A 12779-nucleotide genomic window follows, 5' to 3' on the forward strand; every position below is an offset into this window, starting at 1 on the left:
GTTTGGGGATGGAGCCACGGTGGTTTTGATGTTAGAGATGTAGCTGTAGATATAGATAGAGATAAAGATGTAAATAAAGATGTAGATGTAGATGCAGATGCAGATGTAGAAGATGTTGTTCACTGCTCTGTTTTTCCCCTAAAACAATTTCATCCATAACCTGTCTGTGTCTGCATGCAGTGGGAAGGGAGCACACAGGGCCCCAGGAAGTGGCTCCCAAGAGGTGCAAAAGCATCACTGAGCCCCAAAGCAGAGCCACCAAGTCCCAAAAGGCACCAAGAAGTCCCCAGGCCTGAGTGAGTGCCAGCAGTGCAGGCAGCCCTGGAGGGAACTGTCCTGGGCTCTTCCCCAGGGGAAGCAACCCTGTGGTGTGGGAGGCAGGTCAGAGTTTTTGGGAATTTTAGTTTGAATGTCAAATGTTTTTATTCACCTCCTGGTTTTTGGAATGCTCAATGTTTTCAAGACTCCTAGAATCCTAGGATCTGTTTTGGTAGAGACCTTTAAGATTATCTAGTTCCATCCCATCCCTCTATGGTGATAGACTCCTGCAACACTTCTGCTAATGCAGGAGATAAAAAGTTCCTTCAAAAGTGAAAGTTGTTTTCCTCATACAAGGAGATAATGATAGTTCTTGGGAAAAGGTCTCAGGATGAGCCTTAAAATTGTGAGATATGCAATGAAATCATGGGCAGTAGTGACCTCACATTTCTGCCTGGGTAGGACACTGTGTGTATTTCCTATCCTAAAGGTACAACAGTAAAATATTTCAAAAAGAAAATAAATGTAATGTATTCATAATTGCTAATGTGATTGAGAATGTACATTTAAGAAATGTAATGGCATAAACCTGAAGAAATCTAATTCTGAAAGGAAGCTGTCTAAATTTAGAGTGATGTAGTAATAATTAATCCATTTAGCATTCCATGCTGGTTTCAGCCCCAGGAATGACTAAACAGAGGATTGTCCCCAGCTTAGGAGGGATGAGGAAAATGAAGAGGTTATATATATATATAAATATATGGGTGCTTTTTCTGCCAAGTCAGAACAGATCATCTCTGATCATCTCCAACAGAGATATTTTTTCCAGGTCAATTTGCACTCTGGGTTAGATGAAAATGCTTTCCAGCAAAGTGAGGGCTAAACTAGACCATTATCCCAGGTTGCTCCAAGCCTAGACTTGGACACTTCCAGAGATCCAGGGGCAGCCACAGCTTCTCTGGGAAACCTGTGTCAGGGCTTCCCCACCCTCACAGGGAAGAATTTCTTCCCAAAATCCCATCTATGGCTTTGTGGGAGGAGTTGTGGGACATAAATACAGAAATAAAATCCATTATAACTTCAGGCCTTTGGATCATAATATAATATAATCATAATATAAGCAATGCAGTGGATATCAATGAGTTTTTCTCAACTGAACAGCATCCAATCCCAGTCCTTTTGCTTTCTGTCAAATATTCAGCCAACTATTTTTGTTCTTATGATTTGTTTTTCCCCCTGCCCCTTGCAAAAGACCTGATAGCTGTTTTCAAAACCTACTTAAAGTCTGAACCCAAAAGTTAGTGGAATGTTGAAATGTCACACAGATCTCACTGGAACACACACAGCTTCATTCTCCATGAAGCTTGCAGTGAAAAGGAAGCAATTACAGTGTAGGATTGAAAACTAAAGCATCACCTGAGTGTCTTGTCATGGAGAGCAGGGAACGTGCAGACCCCAGAGGCAGAGCTGTCACCTGGATTGAAAGCATTTAGTGTCAAGGGACGTTACCCTGAGGGAGAGGGGACAAGGGGATTTTTCTCTCTGTGCTGGTCAGACATGTGAAGCTGTGGGGCCGTGGTGCAGGTGTGCAGGAGCTGGTGAATAACAATCAGGCTACACTTGAGCTGTCACTGGGTCTGGGCAAACTCATCCCATGAAAATATCCACTGGGAAGGCCCAGGACTGGGACCATATCAGACACTGTGACAGGCAGATCTCCTGGGGAGCTGCCATGCTGGGATGAGCATGGTCCTTTTTGGCCTCTAAAAACAAAAAAGCTTCGAAATCTAGAATATAATACATATATACACATCCATCTCACTCTGTTTGTATAAATAAGATTTTTTTTTTCACATTAAACCCTTTCTTCATTCCCAGCCTGGCCTTCAGGTGCTCTAAAGTGATGTGCCAGGGTTGACTGAGCTCTGCTGGCTGTGGACACAAAGCCACAGGGAGAAGGGAGCAGCAATGAATGCGGCTTCGCTGGAATTACGTAATTACTTTCTTCAAGCTAAAAGTATTTCGAGTGTTTGATTGCCAGTGCTACATAACAATCTGGAGTAATTATATAATTAGCAAGAAATTGCAGCTCCCATTAGGTACTTAGAAGAAGTCAGATTTAGGTTTGATTTTTTAAAAAGGTGGGAAGTTATGCACATGTGGGGTTTTTGCATAACGATATGACCTCGAAGAAGTGAGGGAGTCGATTTTTTTTTTTCCTTTCCATAAAGGAACATTTCAGTGTTCATTTAGAAAATAGATCAAATAAGACTTGCTTGGTAAGATTGAGAAATCTAGTGAAATTGGTGATTTAAAAGTTCATTAGGATTAATTGCTTCCAATTGTTACCATAAAGCTTGCCAGGATAGGTAATATTGGATTTCAATATCACTGTGAATAGAAAAAGACTTGGATTAGCTCCAGGAAGAGTCTTCCTGGGGAGAAGGCCAGAGGGTGGTTAGGGTTGGAAAGGACCTTGAAGATCACCTAATTCCACTGCCATTGGAAATGGGAGAAGAAGCCAGGTCTGACACCCAGTTTGTGATTGTTCCCTTCTGTTGGGAGCTGCCCTCTGACACAACACTCTTATCTGGTACTTCATACCCAGGGCTGGAGAAAAGGGCTATCACATCCCTGCCATATTGCTGATCCTGTTGTTCAAGTGATCAGCATTTCATTCATTAAAGCTGCTGGAGCCTTGCCATAAGTATCAGCCAAATTTCCTCCTGGAGTCAGCTCCTGACTCTTCCAATGATAAACAATTTTATACCAAAAAAAAAAAAAAATCCAACATGAGAAGGGGAAAAAAATGCCTATGCATTTTCCACCCAGATGTGCAAAATGAAGATCCTGCCTAACCTCTTTTAAAGTCTTGAGCAAGGCCCAGGAGATGTAATTGATTTGGATTTTTTAAAAGCCGGTGCCAATTTCATCAGAAAGACGCCTTGTGCAGCTCAAACCCACCGGGAGCCGGCATGAAATAATGGAATGGTTAAGTAACTTATTATGGACAGCAAGGAGAATTTGTAGCAGAAACTGTCGGCATGTCATTCCAGTGCCAGGGCAGAGAAATCAGTTCTAAAATTGATTTCATTTGGTGGTGATGCAAAAAAGCAACGGTGCCAGACAAAGGGAGATGGGGCAAGTGGAATATTCCTGTTGCAACACTGAGCTGCTGAATGGGGAGAGAGCACTGAAACAATGGGAGAGGAGGAAAATGGCTGGAAGAGCTGCATATGAGGCTGAAATTATGCTGCAAACTTTGGAAGCTTTGCCGTCACGTGGAAAAGTAATTTAATAGCCAGGCAGACAGAGGACTGAGCCTCGGCTAAATGCAGGGCTGAGCAAACCTCACTGATTTCCATGGAAGGCAGCAGTGGATGTGGACAGATCCTGCAAAGGGGGACACAAAAATAGGGAGCATCTTGGCACAGGGGTGGCGTGGGGAGCAGCATCCCGTGCCACGTGTGTAGCACCAACCTTTCCCCACCAGCAAACCCCAGCAGTGGGATTGTGTCCGATGTGGGATGGGAGCTGCTGCTGCTCCCTGCTCAGATTTTACAGTCAAAAAACAGGGGGGGGAAGCAATAAATTCTACCAAGGACAAGGAATTTGATGGCGAAGATGGTGAAGCGGGGAATGGCTTTGGGAGATAACCGGTGTAAATCCCCGCAGCCGGCTCTGGCCGTTTACACCGTGAGGATCCAGCCCTTTGTTCCCCGCAGACTCCAGGATTAGGGAAAATGAAAAGGATAAAGAACAGCCCTCCTGAAGCTGCGATTCACCCGCACGTTAATGTATGCGCATAAAGGAGCGGCCACCCGGGCCAGGCTGCGCCGAGAAAAGATGCGAAGGTCATTCAGGAGCAGATGTCACCTTAGCAGAAAACAAAGCAGTAAAATGAACAAGCCTCAATGGACCAAATGCCTTTTCAGGCAGGCTCCAGAATCCGTGTTCCAGTAACAGGAATAAATGTACAGGGGGAAAATGTGTGTGTTTGTTTCTCTCTCTCGCAGCAATAGAAGCACGTCCCCGCGTCTGGGCAGGAGCTACTTGAAATAAAGCTAGAACAACGCTTATCTCTTATCAGCACTCGGGATTTGCAATAATGAAAAGATTTGCATAACAAATGCTTCTTCTCCTTCTTCGGATTGGGATGGAAGTATTAATTTCCCCTACTTTTCTACCATTTTTTTTTAAATATATCCACCTTTGAGCCAAAACACAAACCTTACTACTTTGTAACCACTGCCTCAACCCTTGTCTATGCTGACTCTCTCCTGCTGCGGTTTGGGGATTGAAAGAAACACATTTTTACCCTCATTTATATCCTTATATCCTTATGGCTTCTATGCACTTGCAGAGAAAATAAAGACAAAGGCCTCATTCATCCCTCGCGTGGCCCCGTTTTACACCCGTGCCACTCCGCTTCTTCAGAGCCGGGGAGGTGAGAGAAGGATCCTCCCCGCGTAGTCAATTAATTATGAAGTCAATCAGGAGGTAAATATATGCATTAGCATCGGCGAGGGCTGGAGGCGATCTCTGCTGCTGTATCACAGCATCTCTCTGCACATCAGCCTGCTCTGCCCTTTGATCATCGACGCCTCAGCCGGGCCCCTCCTGTGAGTGCGTGCTGGAACTCTGAGTTTTGTGCCTCAGCCATGGGGCTGGGATGGATGGATGGATGGATGGATGGATGGATGGATGGATGGATGATGGATGGACAGATGGACGATGGATGGATGATGGATGGATGGATGGGTGATGGATGGATGGATGGATGGATGGATGATGGATGGATGGATGGATGGATGGATGGATGGATGGATGGATGATGGATGGATGGATGATGGATGGATGGATGATGGATGATGGATGGATGGATGGATGGATGGATGGATGATGGATGGATGGATGGATGGATGGATGGATGGATGATTGATGGATGATGGATGGATGGATGGATGATGGATGGATGGATGGATGGATGGATGATGGATGGATGGATGGATGGATGGATGATGGATGGATGGATGGATGATGGATGGATGGATGGATGGATGATGGATGGATGGATGGATGGATGGATGGATGATGGATGGATGGATGGATGATGGATGGATGGATGGATGGATGGATGGATGAATGGATGGATGGATGGATGATAGATGGATGATGGATGGATGATGGATGGATGGATGGATGATGGATGGATGATGGATGGATGATGGATGATGGATGGATGGATGGATGGATGGATGGATGGATGGATGGTTGGATGGATGGTTGGATGGATGGATGGATGGATGGATGGATGGATGGATGGTGGATGGATGATGGATGGATGGTGGATGGATGGATGGATGGATGGTGGATGGATGGATGATGGATGGATGGATGATGGATGGATGATGGATGGATGGATGGATGGATGGATGGATGATGGATGGATGGATGGATGGATGGATGGATGGATGGATGGATGGATGGATGATGGATGGATGGATGGATGGATGAGGGGTGGATGATGGATGGATGGATGGATGGATGATGGATGGATGATGGATGGATGATGGATGGATGATGGATGGATGGATGGATGATGGATGGATGGATGATGGATGATGGATGGATGGATGGATGGATGGATGGATGGATGATGGATGGATGATGGATGGATGGATGATGGATGATGGATGGATGGATGATGGATGGATGGATGGATGATGGATGGATGGATGGAGGATGGATGGATGGAGGGAAGGATGGATGGATGGATGGATGGATGGATGGATGGATGGATGGAGGGATGGATGGAGGGAAGGAGGGATGATGGATGGATGGATGGTGGATGGAGGGAAGGATGGATGATGGATGGTTGGATGAATGGATGGATGGATGGATGGATGGATGGATGGATGGATGATGGATGGATGGATGGATGGATGGATAGATGGATGGATGGATGGATGGATGATGGATGGATGATGGATGGATGGATGGATGGATGGATGGATGATGGATGGATGGATGATGGATGGATAGATGGATGGATGGATGGATGGATGGATGATGGATGGATGGATGGATGGATGGATGGATGGATGGATGGATGGATGAGGGGTGGATGATGGATGATAGATGATGGATGATGGATGATGGATGATGGATGATGGATGATGGATGATGGATGGATGATGGATGGATGGATGATGGATGGATGGATGGATGATGGATGGATGGATGGATGGATGGACGGACGGACGGATGGATGGATGGATGGATGGATGATGGATGGATGGATGGATGGATGGATGGATGGATGGATGGATGAGGGGTGGATGATGGATGATAGATGATGGATGATGGATGGATGATGGATGGATGATTGATGGATGATGGATGGATGATGGATGGATGATGGATGATGGATGGATGATGGTTGGACGGACATCCAGAGGCTTTCCCAGATGGTGGTCAGACTCCTCTTTCTCCAGAGTGGAAAGAAATAGGCTCCATGGATATTTGATTCAGCCCTTCAACTCCGTGAGGGCTTTCCAGGACCTTCCCAGGCCATACAACAACACAGAAATGTGGAAGAGTGATCTCCTACAGCCAGGACCTGTCTGAAACTTAATTTTCCTCTTGTCAGATCTATGATGTTCCCCACTCAAGCCACAGCTGCTTCTTGAACATGTCATGGTCATACTGATGCAGTATTTTTTTACCAGGTTCTTGGAAAAAGTCTTCTTCCACTCTTAGAGTGGATCAGCTTTCCTAATATCTAACCCTGAATCTTCATTCTCCAAATAAAGCCTTTTTCTTCCAGTCCTTTTCCTGAGGAACAGCTACATTTGCTGCAGAAGAGCCTTGCACAAGTGCATGCTCTTCTCACGCCACATCATTGCATTTCCTGTTTGGTAGCAAAAAAAAAAAAAAAGGAAAACTTCAGACCTTTTTTCTCCCCTTCTCTTTATCTTTACTCCTGCATCAGCAAAAAGTCCAAATCAAGTGTCAGCCTAAACTGACAAAGGTGAATTACACCTGCAACCTACTGCAAAATCATCCTTTTACTGACTTTATAACCAAGGCTGGCCAAGCTGACTGTGGGAATTTTGAGATGTTTTCAACCCCAGGTCACTCAGGAAGAACTTCCATGAGCCTCCTCTGGAAGACTTATGATAATTTGTAGCATTGATATTGTTTTCCCAAAAAATGAGCCTGTATTCTGAGATCCCCACGAAATCCAAGATAAAGGCCAGAATTCAGTGTATCACCCATGTGAACATTACTGTTGAAAAACATCTTTTTCTCCCCAAGAGAGGAAATTTAAAATATTACCATTCTTTCCAGTTCATTGTGCTGTAAGAGTCCATATTAATGATATCCATAGGTCAAAAAGGAAAAGGGGGATGCTTCCTTATTCATGGACATTATGGAGAAAATTTAACAGGCCTTTTATTTATTTCTTTTTCTTTATTTAGGACATTCATGCGTGCTATCTCTTACTTCAGGGCACAGGGCTTTTTAATTAGGACATAGGCTTTGAAACAAATGCATTTTGGAATTGCTGCAGAAATAAAACCAGAGGACATAAAACTAAAATTAAAGAATTAAAAATGTATATTATTTTCCTGATCCCACCCCAGTTTTGAAATTGCTGGGCCATCACCATCACTTTTTTAAACTTAAAATAGAAGAAACTTTTTTCTTTCCCTAACAGGGTGGTGAATCTCTGCAACATAAGAAATAATGGTTGTGTTTTGAAATTCCACACTTAGTTGAAGTTTAATTCACTGTTCTGCCATGGCAATGTCCATGACTGACTTCCACATTCCTTACTACTAAGGGGAAAAAAGTCAGGTATTTCTATCTCTGATGTTTGTGGCTGTTTGGTCATACAAGAAATGATGCCTGTCTCCCTCAATTTCTCCTCTTGACAGTGAAGTGCCAAATAAAAAGCAGGAACAAAAAGGATCAGCATTAAAAGTCAATGCAGTAGGATTTGGCTTTTGTGTCTCACTTACTGGGGAGGAATTACAATGACAGGTGAACTGATCTGGTTTTCCTGCCCAGGGATGGGTGACAAGTTCAGAGAAGTTATGGATGGTCTAAGGATCTTCTTGCAGAGGTCTTCAGAGCAGAATCACAGAACCATTTGTGTTGGAAAAACCCTCCAAGATCATCCCAACTGTTAACCCAGCGCTGCCAAGCCCAGCTGAACCATGTCCTCAAATGCCACATCCAAATAACTTTTGAATACTCACAGGGATGGTTGCAGTTGTGCAGTCTCAGTCCTTGGGTGTTTTTAAGATCTGATGGATGACCAACCTGGTCTAAACCCATTGCTGACCCTTCTTGGGTCATAAACGTCCTTCCAGCCCAAATTCTCCCACCATCAAGCAAATCAACACCTTGTTAATTTTCCTTTTTCAGCTTGAACTCCACACACTCAAAACTGTCCCCACCTCTAAACAAAGGACTCTGGTACTGGTTGATGACCTGGGCTATCCCATTCCAATCCCTTCTTCACCCAACTTTCCTACAGGGCTCTCCATGTCTCCCACCTCCATCTGCAGAACAGATTTCTCTCTCTGCAAAAGGCAGCTGCGAGATGAATTTGTTAGAGATCAACGGGTCCTGGATTCAGTGGCAATAAGGGCCATAAGACAGACAAAATACAGGGTGGGAAAAATCCGACAAGATTTTGATATCCGGTCTAGTTGCCTGGATACTCTCTCCTGGCACAGAAAACTCATGCGCCACAGCCGCCGTCACATGGTGTGAGCTCAGAAGTTGATTCACTTCAAGGCAGGGAGGAATAAACAGAAAATAAAATGTCTTCCACGATTATTTCAGGGCCAGAACATTAGCAGTTATAAATTGCTCGAGACCTTTTGCTTTCACAGCTAAGAGTACCTTGGCTGATGCAGAGGAGCAAAATTGTCTTTTTGCCACGAGGCTCGGGCTTGGAGGAGCCTATGGGTGCGTCGTGTAGGGAGCATGATTTTGGAAACTGGAGTGTGTTAGACAGTCAAGATCTGCAGCCTACCTCCATATGGCCACATTAATTTCACGGCAACTCTGCAGAGAGGACGGTGATGCACCTCCCACCATCCTTGTGGGGGAGAAGCAGTGCTCCTGCCAAGCAGTTTGCACAGGACAGCAATTCTAAGCACTATCCCCTCTGTGAGCAGCTTCAGATGGGGCTGATGAATCCTCCCATCACTTCTCCAAACCACTGACAGGACAACCCCTTGTAAACCTTCTAAGAGCCCAGTGAGTTTTTTCTTCAGAGTGTGACAACAGAAATAAAGTGAAATAACTTTCCTTTGCTGAGGAAGGAGACAAAGTGTAACTGTGGCTCTTAAAAAGCTTGAGGAGCTTCCAAAATACAAGAGTTGGAAGTGTAGAGAATGCAGGGCCATCTATTTAAGGGCATTAAAGGCATTATGACACTGAATCACCAAGGAAAGGAAATGTAGCTCCCACTTGGAGACCTGTGGTTCTCTGGTGGAAAGGAAAGGGTCAGAACGTGTTCTGGAGCACCACCACCATGGAGGCTCCTTGCCAGCCCCAGATCAGTGTGAGCCTGCATCATCCAAGGAGAGACACCAGCCCACTGCATCCCATGAAAATGCCAGGCTGGGATTCATTTAAAGTTAGGGAAGTCTTTCAGGAAGAGTTTTTTTCCCAGCAGTCTGGTGCTGTGGGCACTTGTTGTGAAGATTACTTCTTCAACTATTTTTTTTTTTCCCCTTCACATTTTATTCCATTGGAATTCCTCAGTGGAAAGTTTGTTTCCCATCAATTTGGGTCAGAATTTGAAGCTGCAAATTTGAAGTTCTGGATCCACAATTGAAAGGTGCTGACCCAGTCTCCCTCTCTTTGTGGCTGGACAAGAGGGGTGAACAACAGAAATGTGTAACAAAATTGGTTTATTTATTTGATTTATTGGATAGGGTCCTGAGCAACCTGATCTAGAGGAGCTTTAAGATCCCTTCCAACACAAATCTTCTGTGATTACAAAGATTCTTTCAGAAGACTTCATGAACCTGGCACTTTGGCTTGGTTCAAAATTTAGGATCCCACAAAAATGAGTTAGTTAATCCCAGCAAAGCACCCATAAATGCCACGCTGTAGGAAAGGTTTTAAAACTCCAAAGACTGATCATTTTAATAATTTAAGAGCCACACCTCAAGTGCCAGCTGCCAATCCACAGGCCTGGAACACGCCTGTTCTTGGCTGCTCAGCATTGCAATTGCAAATGGCCCATTCTGCTGCTTCCCAACATTAACCCAAGTGACAAATGCACAAAAAAAATAAATAAATAATAAAAAAGCCATTTACTGTGCAGGACATCTGAAAAGGTATTTTATGTTCATTTAACAAAGTTCCCAGTGCAAAACCTGCAGGCAGGAGGTGCCTGCTGGGTGGGAACTCCTCTGAAATTGCATGGAATTGGCTTTGGCCAAAAAATGGCAGGAGCTGGAGTGAATCCTTCTGTTTGCTCCCTGGAGTCCCCCCATCACTGGGAGACTTGTTGTAGATGAGCAGGATGGGTGGATGGACAGAAAACTCATCTCAAAACCCAAGTTTCAGCCTCTGGAGTTAAACTCACATCAATCTTCCTCAGAGCAAATTAAATCTTGTTAAAACAAAAAAACACAAAAAAAACCCAAAAAAATAAAACAAAACAAACAAACAAAAAGGCAACCACTCCTCCAAAAAGTTTATTATTTAAACCAGGAGGAGCTTCTCATGTTAAAGACTCTGGGTTATCACTACCAGAGATAGCAATTAATTTTCTGGAAGACTGCATGACAATAAAGCCCAAATCAGTCCTGGCACTTGGTCACGCTGGACAATGTGCTGGAGTTATTAAAAAGCCAATTACCATCAGCTTGTGTTCCAGATGACAGCAGGAACAACTTGGACAAAGTGGAGTGTTCCAGGGAATCCTGACATCCTTGCACCACTCGTGGTAGTTGCAGCTCCCACCTAAGTAATCATTCAGCTGCAAAAGCAACCCTGATTAAAATGTTTACAGAAGCATTTCTGACAAGAAAGGGATTTTCATTCTCACCCACTGATAGATGCCTTGCTCCTTTCTCTGAAACATTCAGCAGGGGTCAGCTTCAATCAGCTAGGTAACTCAGATATTCTTAAATTAAAATCAAAAAGAAAATAGAATATTTCCTCCTGACCTCCACCTGGCAGATCAGATGAGGACAATAAAATAAATGAAATTTTATGATCAACTTGGTCTCTCTTGCAGGGGGGAAGGAAGGCTCATCATGGGTTTTGATAGGAATTGTCACAGAGGTAGGATTATGAATATCAAATATATTTTCCATTTCAAAGCTCCATTTTGGAGAGAAGACACTTCCTAAATTCCTCAACATCAGTGTGTATGGGTGGAGAATGCTGTGATGGATGGATCCACATCCTTTCAGGACAACTCCTGAGAAGGAAGAGAGTGTTCTGTCTTTTTTTTTGATGTGTATTGGATGGACATCCCTATCCTATGACAATCCCACAAGTCCTGGCTGCACAAAGTTGGGATCTGCAGCCTCTGGCTGGCACAGAGCCCTGCAGGTGGCTTTTCCTCCCATGCTTGAGTAGCCCTGGCAGGGGTCAGTGCTGCTGATGGCCTCCAGACCTTGGCTTGTGACCACTGGTGACATTCATGGTGCCAGCACACTGTCCTTCTGAACAGAATTAACTGCAGTGCTCTGCCAAGCTCTGACTGGAGTAATTTGGGTCTGTCCTGCAATTTCTCTTTGAGAAACTGAGTTTGGTGCTCCATAGAAGGGGATCTTCAACATAGGCATGTGAGATCCCATCTCATGGCTGTTCATGGGTACCTCCCCACCACAATGGGCATTTCTTCCAAAGGGAAAGGCTAGGTGAAGGCAGAGAGCTGGATTTTAGCCCTGAGGCAGTGAATCTTTGTGTCTGTGATCATGGAATCGTAGAATCACAGAATCAGAATGTTCTGTGTTGGCAGGAGCCCACAGGGATCATCAAAGTCCATCTCCTGGTCCTGCAGAGGACAGCCCCAGGAATCCCAGCATGTGCTTTACATGATGCATCACAAATCACCTTCTGAGGCACTTGCTCAGACCATAAATGCAGGTCTGGGAATTGCAAGAGTGTAGGTGCCAGAACAACCTAAAACCATGGATGACACCTGCCAGGAGTGACTGCTTTAGGGATGGACTGTCAGCAGTTTTGTCTTGGACTTTGATTTTCTAGCCAGGTTTGAGGACACCAGGTGAGACATGGGCCAGGTCAGACGTGCAGAGATGCTTCTCTTTTACTGTCTGCTGTTTCCACTCCTCCCATAAACAGGGAGCTGTTGTTTCCTTCCCAGAGAAGATACATCCCACAAGAAGCTGTTACACAGTGCAATGAATAACTTGTGATTGTCAGGTTTTCTCCCCTGACTGGCAGAGAAAAATAAAAGCAACAGCAACAACAGCTCCATGCTGCCTTTCACTTGAACTTTCCCAAGCACT

Source organism: Catharus ustulatus, chromosome 3 (assembly GCF_009819885.2).
Source record: "Catharus ustulatus isolate bCatUst1 chromosome 3, bCatUst1.pri.v2, whole genome shotgun sequence".
Taxonomy (NCBI): domain Eukaryota; kingdom Metazoa; phylum Chordata; class Aves; order Passeriformes; family Turdidae; genus Catharus; species Catharus ustulatus.